The sequence below is a fragment of the Sus scrofa genome, chromosome 10 (assembly GCF_054392235.1).
Source record: "Sus scrofa isolate SSC_HxYL_T2T_F1_AM1 chromosome 10, Sscrofa_HxYL_maternal_Yorkshire_Landrace_v2.0, whole genome shotgun sequence".
Taxonomy (NCBI): Eukaryota; Metazoa; Chordata; class Mammalia; order Artiodactyla; family Suidae; genus Sus; species Sus scrofa.
In genome coordinates this window covers 78,919,188-78,942,926 of record NC_139392.1, presented here as the reverse complement: position 1 = coordinate 78,942,926, position 23,739 = coordinate 78,919,188, and the positions used below count along the sequence as shown (strand labels likewise).

Here is a 23,739-nt window from a genome sequence, read left to right as displayed (position 1 = left end):
GAGCTAAGACGGATGGGAAGGATGGCGGTTACCATTCCGTAGAAGGGACTCGGGACAGGCCTCTCTGATACTTCCTGAGGGGAGACTGGAAGTCACCAAGGGACCAAGCAGTTCAGGACTGTCAGTGCCGTGTGTGTGTGTGTGTGTGTGTGTGTGTGTGTGTGTGTGTGTGTGTTATAAAGACATTGACCAGACTTTAGGACCATATCTGGCACAGGGTTAGTCCGATACAGGTCACACTGCCAATACTAGAAATATGAAGAGAAAAAAAGAAAAAAAAAAAAAGCACATTATTTTATTACAACGCCTTCCATTTCTCTTTGACATTCTAGTTACAGCATTCTGCTCATTTTTTTAAAAAAATTACAAAAAAAAAATGGGGGAAAAACTGTAATTGTAATGTATACATGTAAGGATAACCTGACCCCCTTGCTGTACAGTGGGAAAATTAAAAAAAAAAAAAAATTACATGTGTGGTTTCTGTAATCTGTGGGTTTCACAAAAAGATAGCAGAGGAGATTACAACACATGATTGCAAAAAAGGAGGTGTTGATTTCCGTGGGTCGAGCATCCCTGCTGTGGCCTGTTGGCTCACTGGTTAGTCCCTGGCCAGTCACTGGTGAGTCCAGCACAGTCTGCCCATCCTGGAAGTTCCAGTATCATGGGAAGTCAGACTGAAACTCACCAGGCAAGTCAAAGAGTTAAGTAACGACCAGTTTAAAGCTGCGGTTATAAAGGAAACAGACAAGGGGTGTACACGGGATAGGGCTGGGGGAGGTTTGTTTAGATACGGGGGTGAGGGAAGAATTCCTTGAGGAGTCCCTAGCAGGGAGGGCAGAATGTCCAAACAGGCTGTCAGGTGGCGCATTTGCATTCGGAATTGCCACCATTCACATGTTCAACAGCCACGGCCCTAGTGGCTGCTGGATGGGATGCTTATGCAGAATGACAAGACAGAATTGGCTCTGAGAGGCTAAATGCTGAAGACAAGGAACAGGTTCCTGTGGGCTCAGTACACTATTCCGCTTATTTATATAATTTTTTTGGACTTGCCCACCTACATGCAGAAGTTCCTGGGCCAGGGATCGAACCAGTGCCATAGCAGCAACATGAAGCCACAGCAGTGACAATGTGGGATCCTTAACTGCTAGACCACCAGGGAGCTCCTATTCTCTCTACTTTTGAAAAGTCTTAAAGTTTCCATTAATAGAAAGTCAAGGAGTTTCCGCTGTGGTGCGGTGGGTTAAGGATCTGGCATTGCCGCAGGTGTGGCATAGGTCGCAGGTAGAGTCAAATATGATAGGCCACTAAGGACTCTTAAAGGAATCTAAAAATAATAAAACACGCCCTACCACTCTGGTTCTTTTCAATGAAAAGCTGACCAATAATTATGCTAAAGTAGATTTTACAGGGCCAGCACATAAGTTAAAACTCCTCTAGGTTTTCACTCCTTTTAAACAAGTAGGAATAAACAATGTAAAAATTCTATTTGATTTTAATTATTTGACTTTATTTTTTAAATGTCTTTATTCCGTCACAAGTGCCTGAAAAACATCAGGTACGTTCTTTTTAGCCCTGCTGATCCCCCTTTCAATCTAAGAAATTAAATACCAGTTACAAGACCTCAGCAAAGAGGCAGCAGAGGTTCCACTTCCCCCAGAGTGATCCCATTAGCTTATACATCAATATACTCTGGGTCTGTGCATTTCTTTATGTGGTCTCCCAAAATAAATGCAAATGGAAGATGTGGTACACTGAGATACTTTACTTAGTGGCCGTTTCCAAACCTCCCTGCATTTCTTTCACGGTGTCACTCTATGGAAAGTAGTCTATTCTCCCATCATAGAATATTATACAGCTGTTAAAACAATGCACTCCATAGGTATTATCCTGGAGGGGGTCGCCATTAAAAACAAAAACTTGGAACACAACCTATAGAGTTGAAAATAAATGAATAAAATAATGTAGTACTTTAAAATTCTCTAAAATCTTTGTGACCTTGGCTTAGGCAATCATTTCTCAGAGGGCAATCATTTCTTAGATGTGGCACCAAAGGCAGAAGCAACAATACCACCATTGGATAAGCTGGACTAACATGGAAATTGAAAACATTAATGCTGCAAACAATGCTATCAAGAAAGTGAAAGAAAATCCATAAGATGTGAGGTAAGATTTGCAAAGTTCATCTCCAATGTAAGGGACTTGTATCCAGAAGAATTCTTACAACTCAATAATAAAAAGACAACCTATTTTTATTTTTTTGTCTTTTTAGGGCCGCACCCTCAGCATATGGAGGTTCCCAAGCTAGCGGTCAAATCAGCTATAGCTGCCAGCCTGTGCCACAGCCACAGCAATGCCAGATCCAAACCACATCTGTGATCTATACCACAGCTCACGGCAATGCCAGATCCTTAGCCCACTGAGCAAGGCCAGGGATTGAACCCGCATCCTCATGGATACTAGTCAGGTTCATTAACCACTACACCACAACGAGAACTCCAAGACAACATATTTTTTAAATGGGCAAAATATTTGAATAGAGATTTCTCAAAAAAGATATGAAAATGGCAAGTAAGCATATCAAAAGATGCTCAACATCATTAGCCATTAGGGAATAGCAAATCAAAACCACGAGATACCACCACACACCCCCCAGGATGGCTATAATCAAAAAGATGACATTAAAGAGTTCCTACCATACAAAAAAAGTGGAGTACAAAACTATATATACTTAAAATTTTATAAAGTAAGAGTACATTTGTAAATTTAAAAAAGGGGGGCGGTTCTGGAGCAGCAGAAACAAATCCGACTAGTATCCACGAGGATGCAGTTTCAATTCCTAGCCTCTCTCAGTGAGTTAAGGATCTGGCATTGCCATGAGCAGTGATGCAGACTGCAGATGCGGCTCAGAGCCCGTGCTGTGACTGTGGTGTAGGCTGGCAGCTGTAGCTCCAACTTGACCCCTAGCCTGGGAACTTCCATATGCCACAGGTGTGGCCCTAAAAAGTGGGAGTGGGGGGAGGCTAGAACTAATAGGGATTCTCTCTAGATGGCAGAATGGTAACTTAAATATTGTGTTTTAGAATTTTGTTTTTTTCTAAATTTTCTCCAAGAAGCATACATTACTTTACAATCATAAAAATAACGATTTTTCAGGTGATCCACATGCACCAGACTATTCTCTCCCTTTCGTCTTTCACAGCAAAAAGTCACATATATCCCCAAGCCTTTTCCACTGGGTAACACTGCATAACAAAGCCTCCAAAACACAGTGGTTTAAACCACCACCCTCTTGTTGGCTCATAATTACGAGGGTCACCATTCGAGAAAGGCTCCATTCAGCTCTCCTAGAGGACCACCCGACTTCTGGCTCTTGGGGATGGCTGCCGGCTGGAGGGCCTGCCTTCTCCTCTTTGCCCCATCTCATCATGAGAGAGTCCAGCTCAGGCCTCCTTGTCTGGAGGCTGGTTTTCGTTTTCTTTTTTTTTTTTTGTCCTTTCAGGGCTGCACCCGCAGCATATGGAGGTTCCTGGGCTAGGGGTCGAATCAGAGCTACAGCTGCCAGCCTACACCACAGCCACAGCAATGCAGGATCCGAGCAGCCTCTGTGACCTATACCACACCTCATGGCAATGCCGGATCCTTAACCCACTGAGCGCGGCCAGGGATTGAACCTGAGTCCTCATGAATACTAGTTGGGTTCGTTACTACTGAGCCACCAAGTGGAACTCCGAGGCTGGTTTTCAAGAGGGCAAAATAGGACGGCGGGAGGCCTGTACCTGAGGTCACACAGCATCACAAGCCCACAGTCCACTGGTCAAAACAATTCCGAGGGCCAGCCCAGATTCACAGGGAGAGAGGCAGGCTCCACGTCTCGGGGAGAGAAGCAGTCAGGTGTGCACCACAATGGGAGGAATTGCTGGCGAACCTGTTTGCAGACAGTTTGGAGACAGAGACCCAGAAGAAACCAATTTCCAACCGAGTGAGCCCTTGGCTGTTGAGATAGATACACAATAGATGAACTTGGTTTCTGGCGAACGGCTGCTATATGGCCCCTCTTTTCTACGGTTCTTATAAAATAAGAGATTCACTCTAGTGAAAAAAAACTTGGCCCTTTCATTTGATAAAAATCACAAGGTGTTTGCTAAAACTTTGTAATTGTTTTTAAAAAATCACAGAAAAAAAAAAGAAAACTCTAATTCGGGGTCTTAGTAATATCTGGCTCTAGCAGGTATACAGTAAATATTCTAGGCTTTGTGGGGTATATGGTCTCTGTTTCAACTAGTCACCTCTGCACAACAGCAGCTACAGGCCACATACAAACAAAATGAGTGTAGCTGTGTTTCAAAAAGACTTATGGACATCGAATTTGAAAGTCATATCATTTTCACCTGTCACAAAATATTCTTTTAATTATTAAAAAAAAAAAAGAATATTCTTAGGTTGTGTGCAAAAACCATGCTTGGCTCAAGGGCCCTAAAAAAAACAGGCATGGGGCCCGATTTGGCCCACAGGCTATAGTTCACCAAGCCCTGTGCTACAGTTAATTCAAGAGATGTGATGAAAATGCCAAAAGAGGAGATACTCTGCTGAGAGCCTTAGATACACAACCACATGTATTTCCTGTGTCGAACAGTCAACCAGCAGCTACTGAATTTCTCACTCCCCTCAAACTGTTCAACTTAAAAGCCATTTTACTTTCCATTTAGCTTTTCTCACTACGTACACCATCAGTTTAACCTTGTTTTGTTACTAACAACACTAAGGCCCGTTTGTTTCCTTTCCCAGGAGACAGTAACAGCCTCCAAACCTCGGGTCAGCACACCTTGCCTTTATTTACCAGAAAATGCCTGCAACCTAAAAATCAGAAAACTACCCTATTCTGGGCATTTTATTCCCAGTGTAGTGTTTTATTTACCTGATTTAAAAAAAAAAAAAAAAGTTGGTGGGGGAGGGATAAATGGAGAAGACGGGATTAACACCAAATATATGTAAAATAGACAATGCACAAGGACCTCCTGTGAAGCACAGGAAGCTCTACTCACCGTTGTGTGATAACCTAAATGAGAAAAAAGAACGGAGGTATGTATATTATGACGGATTCACTGTGCTGTAAACTTGAACCTAATACAACACTGTAAATCAACTATATCCTAATAAAATTAAAAAAAAAAAACAAAAACCCAAAGATTCGGTTTACCTTAACCCTGCAAATACTAAAAAGTTTGGTAACATCACAGGATGGAACAGAGACAGGACTTCAAAGCCTATGTGATTTAAAGACGAAGGAAGAATTTTGAGCCTCCAGAACACTTTGCTTTTGAGAGACAATAAAAGCCCAAAAGAAGGGGGTAAAATATTGATGATCACATTAACAGTACCCATGAATCTAAAAAAAGAAAAAAAAAAAAAAAAAAAAAAAAAGAGGGCAAGTGACTAGACACTTGTCAGTTTAGCTAAAAACATACCAAAGGGAAATTTCTGCTGTGGCCAAGTGGGTTAAGGATCTGACTGCAGCGGCTCGGGTTGCTGTAGAGGCTCAGGTTTGATCCCTGGCCTGGCGCAGTGGGTTAAAGGATCCGGCATACGTCAGATTCAATCCCTGGCCTGGGAACTTCGTATGCCATGGGTTCAGCCATTAAAAAAATAAAAAACAAAATTAAAAAAAAAAACACAAAGGGAACAAACAACACTCTTGGTGCTAGTGGTGGTGGTGGGAGCCAGCTGATGAGGACAGACGGACTCACAGCCTCTAAAATACCAACAGTATCTGCTCCGACACTGAACCAGCCAGACCTGTCAGGCTCCTTCTGATCTGAATTTGGCTCTCAGCCTTTATTGGGGGGGTGGGGGGACACAACCAAGACCTGACGTTGGGGTCAACAGGAGGCATTAGCACTTGTTTGGGATACTTGGTGTTATCACCAGGCATCAGAAGAGAACAGGATAATCTTTAAACGGGCATCACTGCCTAGAAAATGCTGGCATGACCCCCACCCTGGGAAACAAACAGTGTGTGATCATCTACCGTGTGACCTGCGGTCCTTCTCTCACACAAGACTGATCTTTTGGGTCCTTCTGCTTTTTCTACCTAGCAGAGGCTACCTCTGATACCCAGGGGGGGAAAAAACCTTATTTTACATGCTAGTATAGTACAAATAAAAACGAGGAAACGTAACATTGGATCAAGTCAATACACTCACCCTGTTCTATCCCCAGCCTCTTAGCAGGTGACCTACGAGGTGACCAGTTACTGTCCCTGACCCCCACCCTCCAAAGTTCCGCTAATGCCAGAGTCAAGGCTTTCCTGCAGGGTCTGAATACCATTCACGTTTTACATTTTCACTTCATTATGTAGAGTTTGCCATCACCACTGAAGTCACCATAGAGACAGACTCCACACGCGGGGTGTAATGATGCTGAGTTTTTCAAACAAGAAGGTGGGACGAGTGCCCAGGACCTGAGTCAGAGCTGGATTTGAGCCTGACCCCAGCCCTTACAGGGTCAACCCAGCCAACACGCTCTCTCTGAGCTGTTTTCACACCTGTCCCATGTGAAAGCTGACCCATGCCCTCTGGCCTCTCGGGGCTGTGTAAAGGTGAAGCCGGTGACAAAGGTACAGCTGCTTTGTAAACGTTCAAACAGAAGCTATTTTCTTTTATCATAAACCTTCCTCCTCAGGCATCAACAACTAACTTTTGTTCAATTCCGCAGGGACTGGTAAAGAAGTGTCAGTGCAGTCTGTGCTTTTTGGGTTTTTTTGTTTTTTGTCTTTTCTAAGGCCGTACCTGTGGCATGTGGAGGTTCCCAGGCTAGGGGTCAAATCGGAGCTGTAGCTGCCGGCTTACGCCAGAGCCACAGCAACGCAGGATCCGAGCCGCATCTGCAACCTACACCACAGCTCACGGCAACGCTGGATCCTTAATCCACAGAGCGAGGCCAGGAATCGAACCTACAACCTCATGGTTCCTAGTCAGATACGTTAACCACTGCGCCATGATGGGAACTCCTATGCTTTTTTGTTTTTAATCACGGCTTCACCTTCTGAAACGGAAGAGTTATTTGTGACTATAATTTCTTCATTTGGTTTGATCCATCTTTTAGTTGCTCTTAAACCTTCTACCAAACAGCCCGCGCGCACACACACACCCAAGCATACTCATGATTCAAAATATAAGATCTTGAAATATTTAAAACTGCCTTGGATCCATCACTGGCTGCAGTAGAAAGCACATCAGGCAAATACCTGCTAGAAACAGCCTCAGTGAACCTGCTGTGAAATAACAAGTTTGGATCCTGATCCTTTCTATGTATAATGCAGACTCTTTTTTTTTCTTCTTCTTTTTTTTTTTGCTGTGGTTCTAAATGGGCTAACTTCAGTTCTCTGTACACAACCGCCCACTCCTGCAGTTTCAGATCTGAAGCAAATCACCTTTTACCTTATCGTCCCCATTGCTTTGCAGTTCTCCTATCTGTAAATGCTTATTATCAAAATGTAAATTCTAGCAATCTCAAAGATATGACTGTCTGCTTCTTGTTTTATTAAAAACCAGCATCAACGTCTATGGTGTGAACAGTCAACGTTAAATATCCTGTGTCCCTGTCCCGTGCTCCTTTCCTCACAGCCATGCTCTCACTTCTTTTGACGTTGTCAAAAAACTTTTAAAGCCCATCTCTCTGTGCAGCCCCCTCCCCGGGGTTACATCCAATGTGTTTACCATTATTCCTTGGACTGTACCTGTTTGTGTCACTATACCCTTTTGTGTACATATATTTATAATAAAACCATATACGCCCACCAGCTCTCCTAACCTCTTAAACATAATTCCTATCTCTGGAAAAAAAAATTATATTAGTGCAACATCATTCAGGTCTATCAGAAAACTGGAAGCTCCCTCCCAATACACAGTATCAGCTCAAGCTCCTTATTATCAGCAGACCCCTGACCTACACGCTACCACAGTCACCTGGGGCATCACCCTTGGAAGCAGAGTCACCTGCTGGAAACTGCTATGACATCTCAGCGGATGGCAGAGTGACCATCTGCAGAGTGCCCTCAAGTACTCTGAAAATTTCTGGGGAAAAGCCCAGTCTATTAATACTGTTTCCTAGCATTTCCCTGCCTTGCCGTATCATTTCGAGTCCTGCTTTGGGGGGTCCTTACAGCATTTCTTAGGCCCATCTTGCTCACAGCTGTTTCTCTTTAGTGCAACGAGTACAGCTGCTTTCCTTCTCGTATTGTTGGCTGTTTCAGCAAGAGTCCAGTCCAGTAAAGCAGTGGCTTAGGCAGGATTACTTGCATGCTTGTGCAACAAATGTAAAGAAAAAAAATCCTCATTACTGGTGACCATCTTGCCATTTAACGTCAACTATGGCAGAGAGGCCATGTGTATTATTTTTTTCTGGGATTCTAAGGTTTACATGTTCATCAGGATTTTGATTCTTAAAATGATTCTGCTTTGAGTGTTTAAAGATAATGCAGTGAAAATTATAATGTATAATTACAAAGCCTAAGAGATTTTATGCATGTGGCTTTCAAGAGGAGTTTAACAAAGTATCTATGCATATCCTTCAATTGATTTCCTTTTATTTACCCAATGATTTTTTTTTTTTTTTTTCTGGCTGCACCCACAGCACGCAGAAGTTCCAGGGCCAGGGATCGAACCTGTGTCACAGCAGTGATAATGTCGGATCCTCAACTGCTAGGCCACCAGCGAACTCCATCCAGTGATTTTATATTTAGTACTGGGTCAAGTACTTACTGCAACATAGGCAGAATGGTCTAAGATATAAGTCTCTACTTCTCTGAATCATAATGTCGACTGTAATAAATTTCAGAAGAAAAGTGAGCCATTAAAATAAAATGTTCCCTGTGAATGTTTGGTCATGACACAGACTCAGAGTCCCAGGGTCAAGAAAGTTAAAAGCTGCACAAACTACAATATATGAAATAAGACACAGAACATACTGTGGAGCACAGGGAATACAGCCTATATTTTATAATAACTCTAAATGGGGTATAAACTATAAAAATATTGAATCACTATGTTATACACCTGAAACCAATATAACATTGTAAATCAACTATACTTTAATTTCAAAAAGAAAGAAAGTTAAAGCCTGCCTAATCCTATCACCCACCTGGTGCTGGCACCTGGGACAAGGACAGGCTTTGGGGGCAGCTGTTGTCAACTGCAGGCACGCACACTGGTAAGGGGACAATGCTCAATTAGCAGCTGTGTTCTTGGTTATTTGACATCAATAATAATTATACTTTTGTAATAATTCACTTTTTATACATGAGCAGATTCAAGACTTTTGTATGTCGGAGTGCCCATCGTGGCTCAGCGGTAACGAACCTAACTAGTGTCCATGAGGATGTGGTTTCGATCCCTGGCCCTGCCCAGCGGTTTAAGGATCTGGTGTGGCCGCAAGCTGTGGCAGAGGCGGTAGACGCCACTCTGATTCACCCCTAGACTTGGAACTTGCATATGCCTTAGGTGTGGCCCTAAAAAGCAAAGAAAAAAAAAGGGGGGGGAGAGAGAGACTATTGTATCTCTTCGCCTCTCGCTTGGATATTCACTCTTGACTGCGGGGGAAGGGGTGGGCTTCCGGCTGTGGGTCAGGAAGGCCGCCCCAGCCCAATCTGCCCCTGAGAGTTGCTGTGTGTGTGAATGTTTACACATCTTGTCTACCGCTATGGAAAAACAACAACTGTGAAACGTGCTGACCCAGCACAGAGTCGGTATAAGTTCAGGAACAGGAAGTTCATTATTCCCAGGCAGCTGACTTCATCCTTGGACAACTTGAACTCCTAGGTAGTTGTTCGTATCTACGAAGGAAACACCAGATCTCCCAATCGTGTCCATGGATTAGGTCTTAACCAAACCCCACAAAGGAACTGAGGGAGAAAACACTGAATCGCTGGGTCCCTTTTAGAGGCTTGGAATATGAATAGGTGTCAAAAAGACTGCTTCCTTCCTGGCAGTTATTCTAGATTAAAGAGCCCATCAATAATTAAAGCAAGCAAGCTCTGCTTTCTGTTTTAATCTATGAATAAAGGCGAGTGTGGTAACAAGTAGGTTACCACACCATTTCAATATTTTAAATTTGACACTGAGTATAGTTCCCCTCTTATTAGAGATGAGTAAAGGGCCCACTGAAATGAAAACTACATGAAACATTTTTTAAAGAAGAACATTTTCTGAATAGAAAAATCTGAAAGTGATCACATAACACAAAGGAGTTAAAATATGGTATCAAGAGTTAAAAGAGGGTATCAACAGAGAATAGGATTCTGCACAGACTTAAAATGAAGGATTATATCTAATAAACTTGAAAAGAGTCTCCAATATCAGGCACAAAGAACCACCGTGTAGAAGGTAGGTGCATATTTCTTCACCAGCAGGGCTGGCCTCTGGTGGGAAAACTGCATGGGCGCTAAAAGCATGAAATGTTTTTATCCGCAAAAGCTGAGGCATTGCTATTTCCATTCAGTTCCTTCCCTATGTGCTCGCCTGGAACCGAGAGCAAAGGATCTGGGCTTGTTGTAAGTTATCACATTCTCCAAATAATCCAATATAATCAAGACCTAGATTCAAGAAAGGACCCACTTAAGGGTTCATCTACGAGTCTGTCTGTAACTTGCAAGACACCAACCCACCCTCTTCTTTCTGGGCCAGGTGTTTCTTCTGGGAGCATTGTTCCCAAAGCCCCGCTTGCCTGAGTCCTTCAGGCTCCCCTCTCCCCTCCCGCTTCCCCGCCCCCACCCTTCCTCTAGGCCACCCCACCACACCAACTGGTCTGCGATGTCACCAACCCCTCAGATGAAACAGACACAGGGACTGCTCCAGGGACCTCACCAAGGGAACATATGACTTGAGCACATAAAGACATTTACCTTGGAAAATGAGGAACCCATCAAGGACAACCAGCAAAGCATGGCTGCTGCAAAAGGGGACGGTGCTGGGACGACACCTGGCAGGGTCTCCACTGACAGCCCAGCTTTTCTTTAGCAAAAGCAGCAAAAGCTTTCATGTCAAAAAAGACAGACGAGGAAGGAGTCGCTGCTGTCTGTGCAAGGGGATCAGTGGCGTTTCTGGAGCACTGGTTCCTACACAGGTTCCATCCCCGCCAGGCACAGTGGATTAAGGATCTGGCATCACCACAGCTGCAATGGAGGTCACAACGGTGGCTCGGATCTGACCCCTAGCCTGGGAACTCCATATGCCTCAGGGTAGCCAAAAAAAAAAAAAAAAAAAAACAGATGAATCATTCTAAGGACAGCCCTAAACTAAGCCAGAATTTGCTTACTCTCTTTTTGTATACTTGAGCCCTGAAGAAAGAAAAAAAAAAAAAAAAGAGTTCTGTAACTGCTGATCCTAAGAAAATATTTTATTCTAATTGTTTCTTTAAATGCGTATTAATCTTGACCTTATTAGCATTACATTAATGGCAGCAATAGAATCCTAATAATAATAACAATAAATAGCAGTTAGTGCCAGGTGCTGTCATAGGGTTTTTGTTTTTTTTTTAAAGGTCACACCCTCACCATATGGAAGTTCAAAGGTTAGGGGTCAACCTGGAGCTACAGCTGGGGGCTATGCCATAGCCACCACAATGCCAGACCAGAGCTGCATCTTTGACCTATACTGCAGCTTGTGGCAACGCTGGATCCTTAACCCACCGAGCAAGGCCAGGAGTCAAATCTGCATTCTCACAGGTACTATGTGGGGTTCTTAACCCACTGAGCCACAATGGGAACTCCTGTCCTAGGGGTTTTATGCATATGAACATACTTAATCCTCAAAACTACCCTCTCATAAGGGGAGGGGAGAACAACCCAACGAGCTAGGTGTTAGTACCATGTTCCCCCATCCTACCGACTTTGTACAAATGAGGAAACTGAGGCACAGAGAGGTTAATCAACTTGCCCAAGATCACAAAGCTACAAAGCGGTGGGCCAGGGTTGGAACCCAATCCGTCTGGCTTCTATGCCTCAACTCTTGGGTACTATGTAACCACCTCTGATAAGTCTTCAATACGGGATCAGGTCCCATTGAAATCATTAGGTCCTCTCCTTGGAAATCAGTCAGCTCTACAGATTTCCTTAGATCATTTACCATCTTAGAGTGTATTCTATAAACCGGAAGATTTTAAATAAAAAAACTGAAAGATTTTCATTTCTCCACTGGTGGAAGAGTAACATAAAACTGAAGTCATCTCCTCTTTCAAGAGAATTTTTCTTCAAAGAGCACAAGTAGGAGTTCCTGTCGTGGCGCAGTGGTTAATGAATCCGACTAGGAACCATGAGGTTGCAGGTTCGGTCCCTGCCCTTGCTCAGTGGGTTAAGGATCCGGCGTTGCCGTGAGCTGTGGTGTAGGTTGCAGACTCGGCTCAGGATCCCGCGTTGCTGTGGCTCTGGCGTAGGCCGGTGGCTACAGCTCCGATTCGACCCCTAGCCTGGGAACCTCCATATGCCAAGGGAGCGGCCCAAGAAATAGCAACAACAACAACAACAACAAAAGACAAAAGACAAAAAAAAAAAAAAAAAAAAAAAGAGCACAAGTACAGAAGAAAGGGTTAAAAAAAAAATCACGTTTCTTGAGGGCACTGCAACTATGAATACCGCCAGGGGCTTTTATAGTCTTAATCTCATTTTGTCCTGGTTCACAACACGGCAAGAAAGACCCACCCCATCTTACAGATGAGAAAACTGAGCTTGAAAAGACAAATAAAGGACAAATAACTTGCCCAACGCAAATGGAAGGGCCAAAATTTAAAGCAGTCCAGTCCCAATACCAACCCTTTGTTGATTAGGCAATGCTGCCTTGACTTTAAAATCAATATATATATATTTCCTTTAAACAAACAAACAAATTAACAAGAGGGTTCAAAGCAAATGCAAGCGTGGCTGCTGGGCATTCGGGCAAACGTTTCTGCCACCCAGCCCCTTGGCCGGCGCTGGCACTTGCTCAAGCTGGAGGATGGAGAGAAGTGTCCTTAAGCTTCTCACACATCATCTTACGTGTCCCCACGGAACGTGCTGGGGGAGGCAGAAGAGGTGGTGCTATTCACACTTTACAAATAAAAAAAGCCTGAAGAGGGCTGGTGGCTCAGACAACGCTGTTGTTTTGTATCTGTGCCAGATAAGAGCGAGAGTACACACCCGCCCACAACTTACTCCGTTCACGAGCAGTGCTTAGGATGCTGACTGTGACTCAGCTGAACCCAGCAGTCCTGCTCTGGCCGAGTGCAGGTCAGATCTGGCTCTTGTGCCGCCCTCTGTCCTTGTCGTCTTCCCTCCTGCACTGTCCCCCAGGACCTTATAGGACAAAAACCTGGGGTGCTTTTCTGGATCCATCACTTTTTTTCCCACACCCGTATGCGCTGGAGCCCCAGGCTCTTCGTATTCTCTCACGCCTTCTCCTCCTTCTCAGGGGGACAGATTTCTCTCTCAGTGTGTCTCTGTCTATGTGTCGTCACATAAGAAAGAAAGACCTGGGTTTTTATTTCCATTGCAAGTACTTACAGAATGTTTGGGTTAACTGAGTTTATATATACATATATACATATATTTACTTCTTACTTTTCAACATCATATATAAGCCTTAACGCCATCATTTGTGCAAAACAGAAATATTTTAACACTTGGAAATGTTCCTTATTTATGTACGCCCGACTCAAAGCCACAAAGGATGAGGTGGCTTGTCCATTACTGTGACAGTTGGATGTCATTTCCTGTGTTTTCAGTTGTGAGCTCCTGGTAGAAGAAAGGAAACCCGCTCTCGGCAAATGCTGGACCCACAAGGCTTTCGTAAGCAACTTTCAAGAACACATCTCAAAGCAGCACAACCCTCATGTCTCAAAAATGAGCTTTCCCAATAGCATTCCTAATAATTACTGAAAAGGAAGAGCTGTCAGAAGCATTTCAGAACTGGAATCAAGACTAAATTCCTTGTCGTTGTCAGTCTGGACCGTATATCAGAAACCTGTCAGTTTCTTTAGACGACAGCAAATGGTCTAAAATCTACACCAGATCATTTGAGGAATAGAGTCGGAAGCATTTCTAATACACTTAGCATGGAAGCTATATTCAGATTCTTCTCTTACAAAGGTAGGTCTTGCTACCTCTTATCGCAAACTGAATGCTTCTGAGAAAGATCCAAATCCTGCCTGTGACCTTGCCCTGGACGGAGATGGCCCTTCATTATGAGGAGTCCACAAGTCAGGTCCTCCTCTCACCAATCAAACATGGTTTTCACCACCGACCAACTTACCATAGAGTGTGCCAGCCTTCTCTCAGCCGGTGATGCACACAGCCACTCCAAGATGACCTCAAACTGTCACCAAGCCAGACTAGACAGTGGTTCCTGAAGCAATCATTTACTCCAGCTTTATCTTGGGATTAAGCCAGCATTAGGGGAAGGCCATACACTTGGCGGACATCACTCAGAGTCCCCAAGTCACACTCTGCCCTGGACTTTCACACAAGTCAGTAATGAATAGTCACGCATATTGAATAATTTTAATCCTCTTTTAATCAATCAGACTCATTCATTTTGTTGTTTAACCCCCTCCATAACAAACTGCCCCCATAGATGCAAACTATTGCCTTCGGAATGGATAAGCAATGGGATCCTGCTGTACGGCACTGGGAACTATATCTGGTCACTTGTGATGGAGCTTGATAATGTGAGAAAAAAGAATGTATACATGTATGTGTGACTGGGTCACCTTGCGGTGCAGTAGAAAATTGACAGAACTATGTAAACTATAATAGAAAAAATAAAAATCTTTATAAAAAAAAATTCTCCCCAGAACCAGGGAGTGAAAATAAACCAGTATTTGTCCTCCCATTAGACAAGGGTAGTTACAGCATAACTTTCTCAGGGCTGCCCTGAAATTCAGACCTAAGTCTTAAGTTCCAATGTCAGAGTGTCCTTAATCAAGACTGCAAAAGTTTACAGTGAGTATATACGGCCCTCTTCTTCTTTACAATTTGTTATTTTTACCCTGCTTGCTTTCTGCTTTCTTTTATCTGTATTTTTATTATTACAAGTCTCAAAGTCTTTTGAAGAGCTGAAACATTATGAAGATTTCAGCTTCATCACTAAGAAGAGGCATCTTGATTCACTTAGAAAACTACTTCTCAGGAAAGAAGGCAAAGCATATGGGTCTATGATAAAAGGGAAGGAGAAGAGGAAACTGAAGATGATCTCAGGGCCATATGCTGGGAGAGCAAAGGAACAGAGCAGAGAGATCTGGGGAGGAAATTAGGCTTTGGGGAGCCAGTTACCAATAGACCTTCACTAGTTCACATCTGGGGGGCTCTTGGTCATCTACAAACCATCCAGGGATGAACTTGACAAGAACACCTGGCCTGGTCTAGGTCAGCAGACGAGACTCTCAGTCTAGCTTATTACCCAGGGCTGTCTCCTCATTACTCTGCATCCATGTTCGCAACTATAAAATGAAGGGACTGGGGGGAAAGTCTTGAGGACTATCTGGTTCTAACATTTTATGATTTTTGAGATGGAGTCTAAGAAACGAAGAGAATCTGATGACAAAGGTGTCCATCTGGAATTGCTCCTTCGTTTACATACTGTGCCCAAAGAATCTTCTGAGGGGTGTGGATGGGGGAAGAGTAATAAGCAAGACAATCTACTGGGTGCCAGAAAAAAAAAATGACCAGAATGAATGTTTATAGTCCTTTTTACTTTAAAAGGTAAGAAATGCATCTTATATCAACACCAGCCACCTCATTTGAGTTCACATGTTAGATGGCCCTATGTTAAGAGTTTGGGTTATTTACAGCAGGATGTCATCCTTGTGGTTTTATTAAAAACAAAAACAAAAAAAACCTCTAATTAATGAGGTAGAGAGTGACCATAAAAATATTTTGCACAGTACAGAGGTGTTATATGGCAACATACATAAAAGAATTTCTTCTAAATTCACTGACCTATTCTACGATCACAAGTGGGCTGGCTGATTTTTTTTTTTTTTTTTCTAATGGGCTTACTTAATCATTCCCTTCAAGATAAAGATGAGGTTTTTATTTAACAAGAGCAGGAAAATAGCTGCCTTTTGGGAAGAAAAACTACAGAAAAAGCATTTTGAAAAGAGAAGTGTTTTTGTGTCTACAGAGAATTAGAGATACTTTTCTAATCTGCTTTACCATTTTTATCTTTGTTGTTGTTGTTGTTGTTGTTGTTGTTGTTGCTATTTCTTGGGCCGCTCCCCTCGGCATGTGGAGGTTCCCAGGCTAGGGGTCGAATCGGAGGGGCAGCCACCGGCCTACGCCAGAGCCACAGCAACGCGTGATCCGAGCCGCGTCTGCAACCTACACCACAGCTCACAGCAACGCCGGATCGTCAACCCACTGAGCAAGGGCAGGGACTGAACCCGCGACCTCATGGTTCCTAGTCGGATTCGTTAACCACTGCGCCACGACGGGAACTCCCCATTTTTAATAAATATAAAAAGTGTTTTTATTTTGAACTCCCCATCCTTATTAATATAAACTCTAATGCTTTTTTTTTTTTTTTGGCTTTTTAGGGCCGCTCCCGCAGCATATGGAGGTTTGCAGGCTAGGGGTCTAATTGGAGCTGGAGCCGCAGTCTTACACCACAGCCACAGCAACACCAGATCCTGAGCCGAGTCTGCCACCTACACCACAGCTCACAGCAACGCCGGATCCTTTAACCCATTGAGCAAAGCCGGGGATTGAACCCGCAGCCTCATGGTTCCTAGTAGGAATCGTTTCCGCTGCGCCACGATGGGAACTCCCTAAACTCTAATGCTTTTTGTGAGAACGTAATGAAAATAGAAAATTACTAGACATATTTTAACCAAATCGTCAGCAAAACTTTCGCCTAGCTGGTAGATGAGAATCATGAGTTAATATGTTTGGTCAGTAATGTTCTTCATCCATTTAGACCAAAAAACCTTTGTGACACACCTTTTTCACCCAGCTATTATAAGTTTTAAAACCAAATAGCAAAATAAATTGAATAGACTTTCAAACTGCTTTATCGCAAAGTGTTCACTGAGATTTTTATTTGTTTTCATTAAGAAAAAACCCCAACATATTAATGATCATTTTTACAGGATCAAGTTCTTAACTGTTAATATTTATTTTGTCTTTAGTGCATCCTTTTAAAACTGCTGTGTACTATAAAACATAAAATAATGCAGTAGCACACACATGAGATATATAAATAAAAGTTTCAACTATTGAGGGCCTGTACTCAGATTTTTTTTCCACTGATGTGATACACAATAAAAACATGAACACTTGGCAAATTTGTATAATCACACACCAGTTTATCTTTGTCTTTCCCAAGCTCACAAAAAGTAACAACTTTTAGAATCATTATTTACTTGTTGTCTCCCAAAATAATCGATAACTCCTTTAATCAAAGGACTTTCTGGGATGGCAACCCAAAGGCGGGGAAAAAAAAATCCCTTGCATCAGGCAAGTATGTCTATTACACAAATAGCAATTTACAAGTTATTTCTCTTTCTTTGGTAAGATTTTTTTTTTTTTTTTTTTTGGTCTTTTTGCCTTTTCTAGGACTGCTCCCTCGGCATGTGGAGGTTCCCAGGCTAGGGGTCTAATTGGAGCTGTAGCCACCAGCCACAGCCACAGCCACAACAACTCAACAACTCAGGATCCAAGCCATGTCTGCAACCTACACCACAGCTCATAGCAACACCAGTCCCTTAATCCACTGAGAGAGGCCAGGGATCAAAACCTCAACCTCATGGTTCCTAGACGGATTCATTAACCACTGGGCCATCATGGGAACTCCTTGGTAAGATTTTTGTTTTTTCTATTATAGTTGATTTACAGTGTTCTGTCAATTTCTTCTGTACAGCAAAGTGACCCAGTCATACGCATATATTTACATTCTTTTTCTCACATTATCCTCTATCATGTTCCATCACAAGTGACTAGATATAGTTTCCAGGGCTATACAGCAGGATCTACAAATTACTTCTGCATCATCAAATTCAATACGTAAAAGATGTCTTTCCACACATCACACCTAACTACATGTCTTGTTTTTCCTAACTATGAAAATACTGCATGCTCAGCAGTGGGTAAAAAAAAAAACCAAACTATAAAAAGATGTAAGTAATCACATACACTAAAGGATATAAATAGAAAGTAAAAAATTAACTATAATCCCTCTCCTCAGAGAAACGTGATATTTTTAAAACAAACTGCCTTCTCACTCAACATGCAAAGTCACTTTGCCACAGCAAAACATTCACCTCCATAAACACTTTAATAGTTACAAAGTATTTCAATATAAGGACACATCTTATTTCATTTACCCCAAATAACACACTAATGGGCATTTGTATTATTTCCAATTTGGTTACTACTATGAAAGATCTGTATGTTGGCTTTTGTTTTTGTTGTTGTTGTTGTTTTTTGCCATTTCTTGGGCCGCTCCCCTAGGCATGTGGAGGTTCCCAGGCTAGGGGTCAAATCGGGGCTGTAGCCACCGGCCTACACCAGAGCCACAGCAACACAGGATCCAAGCCGCATCTTCGACCTACACCACAGCTCACGGCAATGCCAGATCCTTAACCCACTGAGCAAGGCCAGGGATGGAACCCGAAACCTCATGGTTCCTAGTCGGTTTCGTTAACCACTGAGCCACGACGCGAACTCCTGGCTTTTGTTTTTTAGGGATAAAAGGTCTCTCCTCATTTGGTGTATCTGATACTTTCACGTAAATATTTCTAGCTTATAACTTATTGTTTAGGACTATTCTGCATATCACCAGATGAACAGCTTCTTCGTCTCCTTTTATTTTAGGGCAGCACTCACGGCATATGGAGGTTCCCAGGCTAGGGGTCGAATCGGAGATACAGCTGTCAGCCTACCTCACAGCCGCAGCAACGTGGGATCCGAGCCTCGTCTGTGGTGTACACCACAGCTCACGGCAACGCTGGATCCTCAACCCACTGAACGAAGGGATCAAACTTGCATCCTCATGGATACTAGTCAGGTTCATTACCGCTGAGCCATGATGGAGACTCCTTTTTTTTTTTTATTTTCCTTCTTATAAATAACCAAGCTGAAATGAATTCTTAAACGGTCTCTTGTTTTAGATTCAGAAACGGGAATGAATTTATTCTGAAATCATATTTGGCCACTGTGGTTAAGGAGAAAACAACAATTCTATTCAAAACATTGCTGTGCACTGAAGCTTTCCTGAACTCTTGCAAAAATTTTTCACATAAGGATACAAGGTACTATCTTAAAAACAGAAAAGGCATAAAAGATTTATATTCATAATTTTAAGTCTTTATTTTGAAATTAAAGAAAAACTGCATATTGTATATTAATACTGAAGTCATACTGTGTTCTCATTCATCACACTTCCCAAAGCCTATTCAGAATGGTCTGTGACTCATAAAACATGAATTAAAGAGATTTCTCAAATAAGATGGAGTATGTTCTGCTTTTTCGTATCAAACATTTAATATTTTTAAATAATAATAGGATAGGAATAATTCTCCGTGAGATAATCGATCACCCAAGTTAATATACATATTACCATCTCTTATTTTAAAAGGCCCTTAATTTTCTACTTAATTCAAGCTTAAAAAATAAAAATCAATCAAGGTTCATTTTTAAAATAAATATAGTCCCTAGGGTCTAATTTTAAAGCCTGCATCCATCTGAAACAGTCAGTAATTTAGGCCTCCTGAAAATCGGTAACTGTAGCTACTTCTGTCACAATAAAACACATCCACATAAAGTGGAAGTGACAGCTTATCTGGGTGGCTCTGGTTTATAAGCATGCCCCTTCCCTTCTTTCTAAGGGCTCTGCCTTTGTTCCTTCAATTTTCTTCAATGTTCTCAAGAGTTCTTTATCTTCAGCAAAAGAGAAATGTTACTTTTAATACTATGCAAAAGAGTTCATTAAAATAGGGAATTTTACTATATTATGAAAATATATAATTGACTTGTTCACTCCCAGTGAAAGGAAAATTAACCTAGGTTTCGCCTTCCTTGTTTTGTCTTTTTAGAGCCACTCACGTGGCATATGGAGATACTCAGGCTAGAAGTCGAATTAGAGCTGCAGATGCTGGCCTACACCACAGCCACAGCCACACCAGATCCCAGCCTCGTCTGCAATCTACACCACAGCTCATGGCAATGCCAGTCCTTAACCCACTGAGCGAAGCCTCGGATTGAACTTGCGTCCTCACGGATCCTGCTGGAGATTCGTTTCTGCTGAGCCACGAGGGGAACTCCGCTTTCTCCTTTCTGAACACAATCATCTAAACAGAAAAGAGCAGGGCTCTCCCAGTCACCAGGGGAGGCTTCACTCTCCCCAGCCTGACCTTGTAAAGTCAGCACAGGTGACGGTCATGTTTACATCGGGTAACACTGAGTGGAGCAGACAGAGCACAGAATCAAGCTCCAAGCCAACAACAGGACTACAGACCAGTGGTAACACTCAGCCTTCAAAAAGCAAACACACACACTCTATGGAGACCAGTGGATGTCCATTCATATTTTCTGAACAGACTCATCTGAATCATCCACAGGTCAAGTCTAGTGTGAGGCAGCAAGACTAAATAACTGCAAATTCCTGGCTGGGAGCAATCTAGTTGCCTGCCAATGAATGCCATTGGGTTGGGAATAGCATCAATCACGTAGGGTAGGACCAGTCAAACTGAATCGGCCATAGCAGTGGATACCATGTGCTCCTGGGATGCCAGCATGCTCTGCCTAACAAAGCACCACCTCCCCATGCCCCACCTCTGCTGTACTCCAGCTCAAAGCCAAGCTTTGGACTTGCTAAGAGAAGGAGAAAAGAAAGAGGAAGGCAGGGAGGGAGGAAGGGAGGCGAGAAAGGGAGAAAAGGAAGGAAGGAAAGAGAAAGAAAAGAAACAAGGAAGGGAGGGAGGAGAGAAGGAGGAACAGAGAAAAGGAAAGAAGGAAGGAAAGAAAGAAGGAAAAAATAAGGAGGGAAGTAAAGAAAGAGAGACAAAAGGAAGGAAATGATCAGGCTTTATTTTCAGAGAGCCTGAGGATTCTAAAGCAGAAGGAAGCCTGAAATTGTGAGAAGTGGGTCAGGTGCAAGCCGCTCTCCTCGGAGGCAGGGTCCTCAGGCAGTGAGTGGCCACGGTGGTTGGTCCTCCATCCTCCGGACGTGACAGCCCCCCACACCGCCCATGTGGGCACCCCTTTTATTACACACTGCCTTAAACTCCTCACAGGGCTTGAAATGCGTTATGCTCTTACAAATATATACGTAAAGAAAAGCCTATCTTTTTACTCCAGTCTTAGCTGTTGAAGTCAGAAATGCTCAGAGAGGAAGTGGGAAAGGGAATCTTGCCCACACGGCCAGGAGTGCAGACCTGGGCAGCCCTCTCTGAAGGCAACCTGGCAACACGTGCCAAGAGCCTTGCCGTATTCATACCCTCTACCCAAGTAACTCCCCCAAAGGGGAATCCGTTCTAAGGAAATCACTCAATATAAGAAAAAAAAAAAAAAAAAAAAAAAAGTGGGGCGTTCCTGTCTTGGTGCAGCGGAAATGAATTCAACTAGGAACCATGAGGTTGCAGGTTCAATCCCTGGCCCCGCTCAGTGGGTTAAGGATCCGGCATTGCTGTGAGCCATGGTGTAGGTCGAAGACCTGCTCAGATCTGGCATTGCTGTGGCATAGGCCGGCAGCTGCAGCTCTGATTCGACCCCTGGCTTGGGAACCTCCATATGCTGCAGGTATGGCCCTGAAAAGACAAAAGAAAAAAAAATTTCTGTCTTTTCAGGGCTGCACCCACGGCACATGGGGGTTCCCAGGCTAGGGGTCCAATCAGAGCTGTAGCCGCTGGCCTATGACACAACCACAGCAATGCCAGATCCAAGCCACATCTTCGACCTACACCATGGCTCACAGCAACACAGAATCCTTAACCCTCTAAGCAAGGCCAGGGATCAAACCTACATCTTCATGGATACTAGTCAGATTTTTTTTAAACAAAAAATTTCATAAAGAGAGATGTTGATAACAGTATTATTTATGGTAGCAAAGAACTGGAACCAATACATAGACTACTAAACCTTCGTTAGACTATTAGGCAATCATTAAAAATCACCACTGTGAAGATTACATACTGATATGAGGAAATACCTAGGCAGTATAATTGCAAAGAGAGTTTCCAAAAAGATATTGTAAAGAGACCCACCAAGGAGTTCCCATCATGGCGCAGCGGAAACGAATCTGACTAGGAACCATGAGTTTGCAGGTTCTATCCCTGGCCTCACTCAGCGAGTTAAGGATCTGGCCTTGCTGTGAGTTAAGGATCTGGCCTTGCTGTGAGCTGTGGTGTAGGTTGAAGACACAGCTGGCTCGGATCCGGCATTGCTGTGGCTGTGGCGTAGGCCAGCGGTGACAGCTCCAGTTCGACCCCTAGCTTGGGAACCTCCATAAGTGGAGGGTGTGGCCCTAGAAAGGACAAGAAGACCAAAAAAAAAAAAAAAAAAAAGATACCCACCAAAACATTAGCATCAACTGCTTCTGGATAAAATGATCATGGTAATTCTTTACTATATTTGTCAATATTTTTCAAGTTTTTCATGCATAAAATATACCATATACATGCACACGCATATATATATATATCTCTCCTCTCATTAGAACTTAAATTTCACTGAAACCATGTATAGCTTGAGTTCACCTAAACAAATTTATAAAGAAAGAAGTTCTATATAACACAAAATAAAAATAATCACTCTTACACGTGCACCCGCATGTTCATTGCAGCACTATTCACAATAGCCAGGACATGGAAACAACCCAAATGTCCATCGACAGATGATTGGATTCGGAAGATGTGGTATATATACACAATGGAATACTACTCAGCCATAAAAAAGGATGACATAATGCCATTTGCAGCAACATGGATGGAACTAGAGAATCTCATACTGAGTGAAATGAGCCAGAAAGACAAAGACAAATACTATATGATATCACTTATAACTGGAATCTAATATCCAGCACAAATGAACATCTCCTCAGAAAAGAAACTCATGGACTTGGAGAAGAGACTTGTGGCTGTCTGATGGGAGGGGGAGGGAGTGGGAGGGATAGGGAGCTTGGGCTTATCAGACACAACTTAGATTAGATTTACAAGGAGATCCTGCTGAATAGCATTGAGAACTTTGTCTAGATACTCAAGTTGCAAGAGAAGAAAGGGTGGGGGAAAAATGTAATTGTAATGTATACATGTAAGGATAACCTGACCCCCTTGCTGTACAGTGGGAAAATTAAAAAAATAATAATAATAATCACTCTTGCCTATTTACTGGGTCTTCATCACTGGCATTTTTAAACATGTGAGGATCTGATGCCAAAACCACAAAAAAAAAAAAAAAGGTAAGTCAAAAGGACACACTAGCTTCTTCTAACCTATATTTTTAAAATGTCCCTTAAATGTGCTCCTATCTTCCTACTTTGGCAAAAAGTGCCCCCAAAAAGAAGTGCCTTCTGGCTTTAACATAATTGTTTCTGAACAGTTCCTTCTCTGCCAGAGCTTCTGAACTTTTCATCTGTGTCCAGGCAGAATCTAATTGATGAACGAGCTGTGTGCCAAGCATTCGTTTGGAAGGTGGCTGTTTGTTTCAATGGGGAAACATATCCTAATTTCCTAAGGGAGTAAAAGCCTGGGGTCTTGTTCTATGAGGGAGGGTCATTTGAA

At 42.8% G+C, this 23,739-nt stretch overlaps 1 protein-coding gene and 2 long non-coding RNA genes across 6 annotated transcripts in view; 1 reads left to right on the top strand and 2 right to left on the bottom strand.

Moving 5' to 3' along the window:
• The window catches only part of PIP4K2A (phosphatidylinositol-5-phosphate 4-kinase type 2 alpha), a 184,728-nt gene that overhangs the window by 144,116 nt on the left and 16,873 nt on the right, over positions 1-23,739 (bottom strand).
• Positions 1,039-6,205, top strand: LOC146399542 (uncharacterized). Its single transcript, XR_014818056.1, has 3 exons — positions 1,039-1,268; positions 2,885-2,929; positions 3,592-6,205. It is a non-coding gene; the product is annotated as an uncharacterized LOC146399542 (long non-coding RNA).
• Positions 16,183-21,878, bottom strand: LOC146399541 (uncharacterized). The gene is made up of 2 exons (XR_014818052.1): positions 18,670-21,878; positions 16,183-16,444 (listed from the first exon to the last, which is right to left on the bottom strand). It is a non-coding gene; the product is annotated as an uncharacterized LOC146399541 (long non-coding RNA).